This window comes from Lithobates pipiens, unplaced genomic scaffold, assembly GCF_037356315.1.
Source record: "Lithobates pipiens isolate NorthernLeopardFrog02 unplaced genomic scaffold, aLitPip1_a1.2 Scaffold_25, whole genome shotgun sequence".
Lineage (NCBI taxonomy): Eukaryota > Metazoa > Chordata > Amphibia > Anura > Ranidae > Lithobates > Lithobates pipiens.
This window is the reverse complement of record NW_027507787.1, coordinates 152,332,097-152,344,281: the sequence shown is the minus strand read 5'-3', so window position 1 is coordinate 152,344,281 and position 12,185 is coordinate 152,332,097.

The window sequence follows — 12,185 nt, the reverse complement described above, 5'->3', positions numbered from 1 at the left end:
TAGTAAATATAAACTGCTAAATACCTGTTCTAATCAGCAGTATATAGCAGTCTTGTGACTTTGATCAGTGCCTGGTTAAAGCTTGTCATTCTATTCTGACTGTGCTATGAGGCTGCAGGACCCCTGACCCTCTGTCTGGACAGTGCTGATTGACCCTGTGATGATCACATGCACCCTCCCAAAAACAAAAGCTCTCTAGCAATACACACCAAACCGAGCATGTGCAGAGTGGCTCCTAGGGCTCTGTTCTATCAGCAAATGGATTGGGGACAGTAAAAGAAGAGGAGGATCAGAGAAGGCAGGATCAAACCACATTTTTACACAGTGCAGAGGATTAACCCCAGTTTCCACAGTGAGTATAACAAGCATGGTTTACTGCATATACAGACTGATTTTACTGTTGTGGGTTTACTAATACTTTAAGTAGACCCAGTCATTAAAATGTCATGTCAGTTTAAACTGTAAGTCCAGGCTAAGCCTAATCTAATCTTTAATATATGTTGCACACTTTAACCCTGATGAAGGGGGCTGGTGACCCTCCAAATATGCTGGCGACTCTTGTGGCTCCCACCTTGGCAAATAATAATCAACTGGAGTTATTAAACTTAGTTGATACTTTCAGATCTTAACTGTCTTTTTTGCATCACTACTACAGTGACCTCTGTTCAGTTCACCTATTTTACCAAGAGCTGCCCTTATTACATGCCTACAAATGATTTTTTGCATGAGTTTCCAGCATTCCACCAACTCCAGGACACACATTGTGTAGGCATGGTCCAACATTGTCACTATGAGGAAGCCAGTCCAGAGCAATGATGTGCAGCCAATGCTGGAGAAGTGCTTGTAGACAGGAAGTGGCTAAAAGAGGCTGGATGAGATAAGAGGCACTGTTATTCCAAAATGCATGAAAAAGTTTTATGAAACGTATGGCAGTTGATGATACACAGTCCACAGAGCAACTTAAATGTCATTCAGTTGGGGTTTGTCCTCAGGGCCCACTAACAGGCCAGGTTTTATGTATCGCCTTGGGGAGATGAAGACTAGAATACTGCAATCACTGAGCAGCAAATGATATCACCTGTGATGTATTTCAGTTATCTTGCAAACCTGGCCTGTTAGTGGGCTCTGAAGACAGGGTGGATGACTACTTCTTTAGAGGGTTAGTTCACCTTTTCAGAGAAAAAAAGAAAGGTGGACTAATACCCTACAGCCTCCCCACCCCCCTGATCCCTGCTGTACTTACCTCGGTGGATGATGAGCTGTCAATACACATGCAGCTGGTGCAGTGGTCCAGGAATTTGAAATCCCCGCCCTTCTCCCTCTTCTTTCTGCAGAGCTTCCAGAACAGAGCGGAGCGATGCTCTGTGCTGACCAATCAAAATCACAGTGATCTGTCCCAAAAGCCCTGTTTATCACCGAACTACAGCAGGGACCGAGGGTGGGGAGGCTGTTCATTTTTTTCTGAAAAGGTGAACATATACTTTAAAGTAAGTACATTTAATGGCTAATTATAATGGTTAAATAAATACCTTATAAGCAAAGGAATCCATTTTAGGGTGATCATAGAGTATATAATGTGTCAAAATATTCCCTGGTGAACCCCCCATGAAGGTTGTTGTTTAGGCACTTCCCATTATAGAAATAGCAAAGATAGGCAGCTGGCAACTTGAATCATCCACATGCCATAATCTTTATTTACCACAAGGTGAGTACAGAATAGGAAAGCTTATGTGTTTTCGCCCATAGCCTAAAACGAATGCTGTGGGGTGAAATGCGTAAACCTTTCTATTCTGTACTTACACTGTGGTAAATAAAGATTATTGCATGTGGATGATTCGAGTAGCCAGCTGCCTATCCTAGCTATTGCTACCGTTTGAGTGAATGGAAGACACTATCAGCTTGTGCACTGAAATCTCACCTTACTTTGTGGGAACCCCAGAGAGCGTTGCCTTCTTTTTGTTGGATGTGTGGAAGGTGACAACACTTTGTCCTTGTCTCCCGGTTATATTTTTGTGTTGCCACATGTACCCCTGGGTCCCCAGGGTGACACTTTGATGCAATAAACCATCTGCACTCATGTGATTCAGAGGGGAAGTACAGCCTACGAGCTTTGGCTGTACTTCTCCTTTAATACTGTGGCCCCTTAAGCTCTAGTCAGGAGATGGGACCTATTCGCAGCTACACATTACTAAGACACCATGATGGACGCAGGAATTGCACCCCTGTTCCTTAAATGAGGGTGCGAGTGACAACAGAAGAGGCCACAGCATGCCAGAAAAATAGACTTGTGTACTTCGGCTGTCTCTAAACAGCCTACTTCTGCATACATTATAATTAGCCATTTGCTGTAATAATTTCATTTTTTTGTCCCTCTACCTTTGCTAAAAAAAATAAAAAATAAAATACTCTTGTCCTCTAATTAAACCAATCACTTTCTTGACCATAGAAGTACTGATATGCACTGTGGTGTTTTGCTGAAGATATTTTTCAAGGGTAATTAGGATAATAGAATATGACAATGTTGGCCATGAGCTGACAGTTTACCGAACACTCCTTTGTCTTCTGCCATTGTTGTGTTATCTGTGTCTTTATAGAAAAGTTGTGTATCATAAGCGCTTAGCTATTACTTTGTCCTGGGCTGCAGTCTCATCCACTCGTACAGTTATACCCAAATAGCATATAAATTATGATTCTGTGCTAGCTGCCAGACAGGACCCCAGTTTCACCCAAGTATAGATCCTGCTATACCTGTGAGTCTGGGTTCACACCTAGCCTGGCCTCGGATCGCACAGGAACGCTGTGCGTCTCCGTTCCCCATTTCAGGGACGGATCTTTTCTGAAAATGGAGCCAAAGATGTAGTGCACTCGGCAGCCGCCCCAGAGATAAGTGAACCGGCTCCGTAGAGAGCCGGTCACATTCTCTGCATCCAATCCGCATAGGTGGGAACCCAGCCTAATCGTTTGTTGTCTTTGTAATCCAATGAATTATTTTTTCTTATTTTTACATTTCTGATTTGAGTTGTTTCAATATTCAGGGGATGACTCTAGAATTTTTATAGAAATCCAAACTAATTTATTTAAATTTGTAGAGCATGGACTCTTCTTCATACTTTTCTGTGTTTGGCTTACTTAGATGACGGGGCCTAAAGACAAAACGAAGAGAAAGGGTTACATTATGAAAAAAAATTGCTGGGAGATATTTTCAGATAAGTGGAGTTGCCCTTTAATTTGGAGTTGGATGTTACTTTCCTTCTCCTTTATTCACATGGTTATCTCCCAAAAAACATACTCTCACACAAAGCAAATTATGGTGTTCTGTAAGGATCTGCCTTTCTGCTGCTGCTCCCGTGCTGCGATCCTCTTCTCGGACATCCTTGGAAGCCTTAAATTAGGTTTAAGGCTACAGCCAAACGCACGTAAGAGAATAGTACTTCAACCAATCATGCAATCAGGGCCGGTAAGAGCTCTCTGTTTCCACTCACTGTGCCTGACTTGTGGTCTCCATCCCGCAACACAAGAGTCCTTTCATGTAGATAAAGTCGGCAAGCAGGTGAGGATGAATAAAACGTCTCTTTATTTCGTCCAAGGAGTACACATGTTCCAAATAGAGACAACACTAATGCATTTCAGCCCATCAAGGCCTTATTCATATGAATGTAGCGCTACCCCCACAGGAGCCACTGGTGAATATGGTTATCTCCCACCCTGCACAGCCAGGCACATGAATTTTCCATTCACTCCATAGTCAAGAAGCAGTCCTTGTAGCTTTATTTTTTTTGTGTTTTTTTTTCTATTTAGAGGATTACACTTGGATGGGATAAGGGTTCTTATGGGATGCCCATTTGATCAGTAGGAAACTCTTACAACCTATATACATCTGGTATACACACACTCCTCTCCTTCTACCTTCTGCAGGCTTGTTTGTAGAACTATAACTCCCAAGACCAGCTAGCACTGACAGGATGGTGTGACAACAGCATAATCAGACCATAGCAAATGCCATTTGCAGGCAGGTACTGCGGACCCCTTTAGTGGTATAGCTAAAATAGAGGTCTTTGGTGCTAGCTGTCCTATTCCTGTGGCTACTTTTCCCAGTACCACCTCTTCAGGCACTGACAGTCAACCTGGCTACACCTGCCCCTTATATTAGCCCTACTGGCTAATTTTACCAAACAGAGTAGGACTAGAGGGGGGATCTTGTACTTGGGAAACTTGTTTTGATAACTACTGTTTAACAGGGGAATTTCTCTTAACTTTATAGAGATTTGCTTTGCCGTTTTCTGTTGCATCTGCAGGACACTAATACAACGTACACATGAACGTTTTTTCTGTCAGAATAAACTCTGACGGTCTTTTCGGCAGAATTCCGCTGAAACGGACTTGCCTACACATGATCACAACAAAGTCCATTTGTTTGAAAAGCGGTGACATACAACACGTAGGACGGGAATAGGAAAAGGAAGTTCAGTAGCCAATAGCTGCCCTTGCGTAGTTTTTGGTCCGTCGGAATAGCATACAGACGAACGGTTTTCCCGATAGGAATTTATTCCGTCTGAAAGATTTAAAACATGTTCTATTTCTAGGTCCATCTGAATTTTTGAAAAAAAAAAAAGTCAGATGAAGCCCACACACGATTGGAATATCTGAAATGATTCCGTTGGACCTTTTCTGCCAGAAAGTCCGGTTGTGTGTACGCGGCATTAAGCCCCATACACAGATTTTCTGTTGATTTACTCCTTCAGATTTACCAAAACCATGTAGCGCAAGGGCATGCCTGATTGCATACAAATTGAAACTCCTAAGATTTGAACTCATATTATATGGTTTTGGTAAATCTGAAGGAAAAAATCAACAGAAAATCTGATCGTGTGTATGGGGCTTAAGTAAAGGTAAATCTACCCAGTGGGGCAAAGATCCTTTCCTACACTAACCAAAAAAAAAAGTATAAATAATAAAGTTTTGGCTGTACATACACGTTAAAATCGATAGTGCAAATGGCATGGCCATTCAGGTTTATTTCAGCGTTCTCAGAATACCTGATTATATGTAAACAGCAAGTTTAGGTTTAAAGTTAGATTTGTAACTGATTACGTTGAAGTCCATATGTGCAAACCATGGCCCTCCTTCTACCTTAAATGCTGCATAAAAGTGCAAAATATAACCTGTGAAGGGAATAAAAGTTTGATAATATGCTCATGTTTACCCAACGTCCGTAGTGTGGTTGATGTCATTCTGTTGCAAACAAAATCCTTGGGAATTCTGAGCGGTCCATATGTTGAGAGAAGGCAGTGAAGGATCATCTTCTCACGCAATTTGGGCTACACAATATTCTGCATGATCTGGTAAGTAGGAGGACGATGTCACCCTCGCCTAGATCCTGCAGGAGGAAGCTGAGGAAAGGTAAGTATGTTACCTTTTTGCTACTTAAACTTTTTTTTTTGTACTTTCTTTAATGCTTGGGGTCAGGCATCTTGAATAAGCAGACCTTGCAACTGAGGTGCAATAAAGCAACCCAGTCAAATGAAACAACTCAACTGTTTAAACAAAAAACTTCTAATGCAAGGTCTCCTTGCAAAGAGAAAATATATATTTATCTCTCCCACTGCCCAGCCAACATTTTAGGAGTGGCACTATCTTTTGTCCCCTGCGCTGTCATTCCTCCCACTAGCCCCCAACTTCATTACAGAACACAGTAATGACACCGGTGTCAGAAGGAGGAACCACTGAGAGTGTTCTGCTATATTCTTTCCACCCCATCTGATGAAAAATTGAACATATGTTTGGTCAGATGTGTCAGGGCTATTCAACATTCTTTGAGATTGGCCAAAGAACTTTGTTTACTATACTCTCCAGGTCATGAGCATTTGGGACCTTTTTAGGGCCTACGTTGACAGACTTTGGGCTTATGTGGATGTCATTGGTTTGACACCTGTTTGAAATGCTCCTTAAGCCCTGTACACGTGATTGGAAATCCCGCCAGCAAAAAGTCTGATGGGAGCTTTTGGTCAGAAATTCCAACCATGTGTATGCTCCATCTGAGTTTTGCTGGCAGAATTTCCACCAGCAAATGATTGGGAGCAGGTTCTCTATTTTTCAGATGGAAAAAGTTCCGATTGGAAATTCTGATCGTCTGTAGCAATTCCGACGTGCAAAATTCCTACGCATGCTCGGAAACAATTCGATGCATGCTCAGAAGCATTGACCTTCATTTTCTGGGCTTGTCATAGTGTTGCACGCCACCGTGTTCTTGACGGTCGAAAGTTCAGACAACTTTTGTGTGACCATGTGTATGCAAGCCAAGCTTGAGCGGGATTCCATCAGAAAAACCATCCAAGATTTTTCAGACGAAAACCCTGACCGTGAGTACACGGCAAGACATTGGGCATGTAACCTGCAGTTGACTTCATTCTGACCTGTATTTGACCTGGCTCAAACAAGTTTTGCTTTTTCATAGATTTTTATGGCAAAGCTAAACCTATTTGAAATAAAAAAACATTTGACACAGGCCCTTAAAATGACAGGTAAGATAAATGCTTTTCATTGTGACGCTTATCGTTTGTACCTTTCTCCAGTTTCCTCTCGTTAATAGAGTTTTGACACAAGATGTCACAATGTCAAAATGAACTTCAAAATGGTAAAGAGTAGACTGAATGTCCAAATAGGGTGAAAAATGTCAAAGATAAAAAAAAAATGCTAAAGAAAATTCTTTCTCCTGTTTCTCTCCACTGATAATAATTAATGAATCTGTATCTGGGCTGGTACCAATAATCAGTGAATTAACAGGAGGTAATACTTTATAAATTTGCCTCGACATGCAATATCTGTTCATAAAATCAGGTACAAGTTATAAGATGTCTGTAACAATCCTGTGCAACCTGTTCTATGTTCATGTGATTAGTCTGTCTGGCAAGCTGGCTGATCTTGCTGTTTAGTATAAAAGTTGTCATGTTGTGGGGAAGAAGGCTACGAATTGTATAAAGTAAGTGAAGAAACTTTTTCAAGAACCTTGTATAAAGAGTTCAGGTGTTTCCAGTGAACGGTAATGTTAATACTAAAGCATACAACATTTTAGACAATTTTGTGCTTTCAACCTTGCAAGGATTTCTGTTACACCATGACTGTGTCCCTGTGCACATAGTCAGCTCCATAAAGACATGGTTTGACCAGTCTGGTGTGGAAGAACGAGTGGCCAGCATAGAATCCTGACCTGAACCTTACTGAACACCTTTGGGATGAGTTGGAACCAGCCAGTCTGTGAACAGCCAGGTCTTCTCATCCAACTTCAGCACCTGACCTAATAAATGGCCACAAATTCCCATAGACTCAGATCTTCTGGAAAAGCATCCCAAAAGAGTGGAGGATGTTAAAGACCACAAAGAGGGCAACTCCATATTAATGGCCATGGTTTTAGAATGCAATGTCCAACAAGCTCTTCAATCTCTTTGCGATGAATTGGAATGCCGAATGTGAGCCAGGTGTTTTCATCCACCATTAGTACCCGACCTCACAAAAATTGGCAGAAATTCCCCTAAACACAGTCCAAAATCTTATGAAAATACTCCCTGTGTGGAGGCTGTTGTTACTGCAAACCAGGTTAGGTCTATATTATTGGCCTTGGTTTTGCAATTGACTATTCAAAAAGCTCATATAATGGTGATGGTCAACTGCTCACAAACTTCCAGAAATTTATTATTCATTTGATAAACTAATTGTATACAATATAAAGTTACTTTTTAAAGAAGTAGGACAGATATATATTATTTGAGAAATTGCCTTTACGAGGGCATGCATACAGGCCGAAAACACCTTCAGCTTTTGCTATAGAGCCCAATAATACATAGATACACTACTTTTGATGCTCCCTTCTGTTTTCCTCGACTCCAGTAATACAGTGGTGTGAAAAAGTGTTTGCCCCCTTCCTCATTTCCTGTTCCTTTGCATGTTTGTCACATTTAAGTGTTTCGGAACATCAAACCAATTTAAACAATAGTCAAGGACAACACAAGTAAACACAAAATGCAATTTGTAAATTAAGGTGTTTATTATTAAAGGTGAAAAAAAATCCAAACCATCATGGCCCTGTGTGAAAAAGTGATTGCCCCCTAAACCTAATAACTGGTTGGGCCACCCTTAGCAGCAACAACTGCAACCAAGCGTTTGCGATAACGTGCAATGAGGCTTTTACAGCGTCCTGGAGGAATTTTGGCCCACTCATCTTTGCAGAATTGTCCTAATTCAGTTACATTAGAGGGTTTTCGAGCATGAACGGCCTTTTTAAAGTCATACCACAACATCTCAATAGGATTCAGGTCAGGACTTTGGCTAGGCCACTCCAAAGTCTTCATTTTGTTTTTCTTCAGCCATTCGGTGGTGGACTTGCTGGTGTGTTTAGGATCATTGTCCTGCTGCAGAACCCAAGTTCGTTTCAGCTTGAGTACACGAACAGATGGTCGGACATTCTCCTTCAGGATCTCTTGGTAGACAGCAGAATTCATAGTTCCTTTTATCACGGCAAGTCTTCCAGGTCCTGAAGCAGCAAAACAGCCCCAGACCATCACACTACCACCACCATATTTTACTGTTGGTATAATGTTCTTTTTATGAAATGCAGTGTTCCTTCTACGCCAGATATACTTGGACACACACCTTCCAAAGAGTTCCACTTTTGTCTCATCGGTCCACAGAATGTTGTCCCAAAAGTCTTGGGGATCATCAAGATGTGTTGTGGAGAAATTGAGACGAGCTTTGATGTTCTTTTTGCTCAGCAGTGGTTTTCTCCTTGGAACTCTGCCATGCAGGACATTTTTGCCCAGTCTTTTCCTGATGATGGAGGCATGAACGCTGACCTTAACTGAGGCAAGTGAGGCCTGCAGTTCCTTGGACGTTGTTGTGGGGTCTTTTGTGACCTCTTGGATGAGTCGTCGCTGCGCTCTTGGGGTAATTTTGGGCGGCCGGCCACTCCTGGGAAGGTTCACCACTGTTCCATGTCTTCGCCATTTGTGGATAATGGCTCTCACTGTGGTTCGCTGGATTCCCAAAGCTTTGGAAATGGCTTTATAACCCTTTCCAGACTGATAGATCTCAATTACTTTCTTTCTCAATTGTTCCTGAATTTCTTTGGGTCTCGGCATGATGTGTAGCTTTTAAGAATCTTCTGGTGGACCTTACTGTGTCAAGTAGCTCCTATTTAAGTGATGCCTTGATTGTGAACAGGTGTGGCAATAATCAGGCCTGGGTGTGGCTAGAGAAATTGAACTCAGGTGTGGACAACCACAGTTATAGTATGTTTTAACAAGGGGGGCAATCACTTTTTCACACAGGGCCATGATGGTTTGGATTTTTTTTCACCTTTAATAATAAACACCTTCATTTACAAATTGCATTTTGTGTTTACTTGTGTTGTCCTTGACTATTGTTTAAATTGGTTTGATGGTCCGAAACACTTAAGTGTGACAAACATGCAAAGGAACAGGAAATGAGGAAGGGGGCAAACAATTTTTCACACCACTGTATAAACATGCATAGTCCTATTAAACAAACCTGCATGTTTATCCTTGAACCTAAATAGAGTCTAAAAGTCATATTGTGCTTACACACCCAACTGTCCTCTCATTCCTGTCAGCAAATGATGCCATCGTCCACTTATCTCTGAAAGAAGACACAGCTTGAACAGTGCTATGCAAGCTCCTTAGTGGCTTGTTGATTGTCGTATTAGTTGCATTATGGGATGTAGAGTGAGAATTAGGAAACTGGATTTGTGGGGACAATAATATGCTCTGTAAACTTGTGGAGCCCTCTGTCCCCTTCTGGTACCAGTTTGCAGTTTACGTATGGGGGTTAAACTCACATTAAACGCTTGCCGACCAGTTATACTGCGGCAACATGGCTCGGCTGAGCGAACTGCTGTCATGTTACGTCGGTTCCCTTTTTGTCCAGTAGGGGCGCGTGCGCCCCCTGCTCGCCCACGGAGCTGATGCGAGTGCCCAACGGTCGCGATCACTGCCGGGCTCCCGCGATCGCTCGGGGCACATGGAGAACCGGGATCTGTGTGTGTTTCCGGTTCTCTGAGGTCTGTTCATACAGAGTATGAACAGCAATCTACCTCTTCCTCTACACAGTCCACTCCCCCCTTCAGTTAGAACACACACTAGGGAACACATTACACCCCTTGATCGTCCCTAGTATTAACCCCTTCCCTGCCAGTGACATTTTTACAGTAATCAATGCATTTTTATAGCACTGATCACTGTATAAAAGCCAGTGGTCCCAAAAATGTGTCAAAATTGTCTGTTGTGTCCGCCATAATGTTGCAGTCCTCATAAAAATCGCAGATCGCCGCCATTACTAGTAAAAAAAATTAATAAAAAAAATTATAATAAAAATGCCATAAAACTACCCCTATTTTGTAGACGCTATAACTTTTGCGCAAACCAATCAATATACACTTATTGCGATTTTTTTTTTTTTTTTTTACCAAAAATATGTAGAAGAATACGTATCGGCCTAAACTGAGGAAAAAATATATAATTTTAGATATTTTTGGGGGATATTTATTATAGTAAAAAGTAAAAAATTGTCGCTCTTTTTTTGTTAATAACGCAAAAAAATAAAAACCACAGAGGTGATCAAATACCACCAAAAGTAATCTCTGTTTGTGGGGAAAAAAAAAAACGTCAATTTGGTTTGGGTGCAGCATCACACGTCCGCACAATTGTCAGTTAAAGTGACGCAGTGCCGAATCGCAAAAAGTGCTCTGGTCAGGAAGGGGGTAAAATCTTCCAGGGCTAAAAAGGTTAATCAACCCTAGATGTTTCTGTTACGTCAAGTTACAAACTTTCCACTGTAATATATTAGACCATTTTTGTTGAATGGAATTCTCTTGTAAAATGCGCAATTAATGAATTACTGCAGTTTTTTTTTTTTTGTAAATTAAAGCTGAATAAGCAAATATTGCCTAAATAAGAGGCTTGTGTATTCTTCCTGGAATCTTGGTGTGCTTTGTGTATTCCCTACAGATCTGTCCAGTGTGAGACTTGTCCTGTAATAAAGACCGCTCACTGCTGCTCTCTCTCCTTGTGCAGGGTGACTGGTCTTGTCTCTGCCCCCTCCTGTAGTTTTTTTGCAGGCAACCTGTAGTGGGTGGAGCTCCTAGGCCTTTCCCAAAGCTTTGCATAGGCTATGTACAGCACAGTTATCTATGTGTGATAACTGGGTTAGAAAAGGCATTTGGCACCCACAAAGTATATTTCTAGCTTTTGTGGCTCTTGAGGAACATATTTAAAGTATTTGTGCCAGAAGTTCGCGTCTGAGGCCTAATTCCAGACCTTTTTTATTTTCATCTTTTGGACAGAGTAGACAAAAGTAAATTTTTATCTGTTTTTTTTTTTGTCTGTGACACCATTGGGGAGATGTTCACCCAATTCCTGTCTGTAAACCTCACATAGAAGAAAAATGGGATGTGCTTGTCAATGGGCCAGGAAACACACAAACGGCAATAATTTAGGAAATGTGTTTGGTGTTTGTGTCGATCCATAACTTCCTACCCCTTTGAGACCAGAACAAGTGAGGAGATCACTGACACAGAAAAGCATAGACAGCAGTGGAAACATTGTCAGAATATCTAACCTTTCCGTATTAATTTTCCTTGCTGACAATAAAAACCCAAAGAAGACCCTAACCCTTCCCTGCTTTATCCCAAGCAAAATACACAGTTTTGCCTTGAGTTGGGCTTTATGGAATACACCACCTTCAATTTTCTGATCACATTAATTCTAATTTATTCTAGCCAGGACAGTCCCTATCCCTGCTGCTATGTGTGCTCCCAAGCTTTCTGCTTCTGTTTTAGTGTGAAGTTGTGGACTTTTCCTTTACAATCCCATGTAAACACATGTAATGCAGTACAGATTATATTAAAATATTAAGAATTAGTGTTGTTTCCTGGTATTTATTCATATCATAACATTGTTTAATTTAAAGGTATAGTTAGTTGCACTCAACTGGACTTGTTCTGTAATGTGGAAGATCTTTCTTAGCTTCTCCCAGCAGATTCTCATGTTCTGATAAATGTCAAGAAGATACTCCAACATTTATATCCGCAAAGGTAGCAGAGACCGCTTCATCCAATCATCATGGAATGGGTCAAGATAGATGTTGATGGTCCAAGGACAGGATGGGAGGTGTGAAAG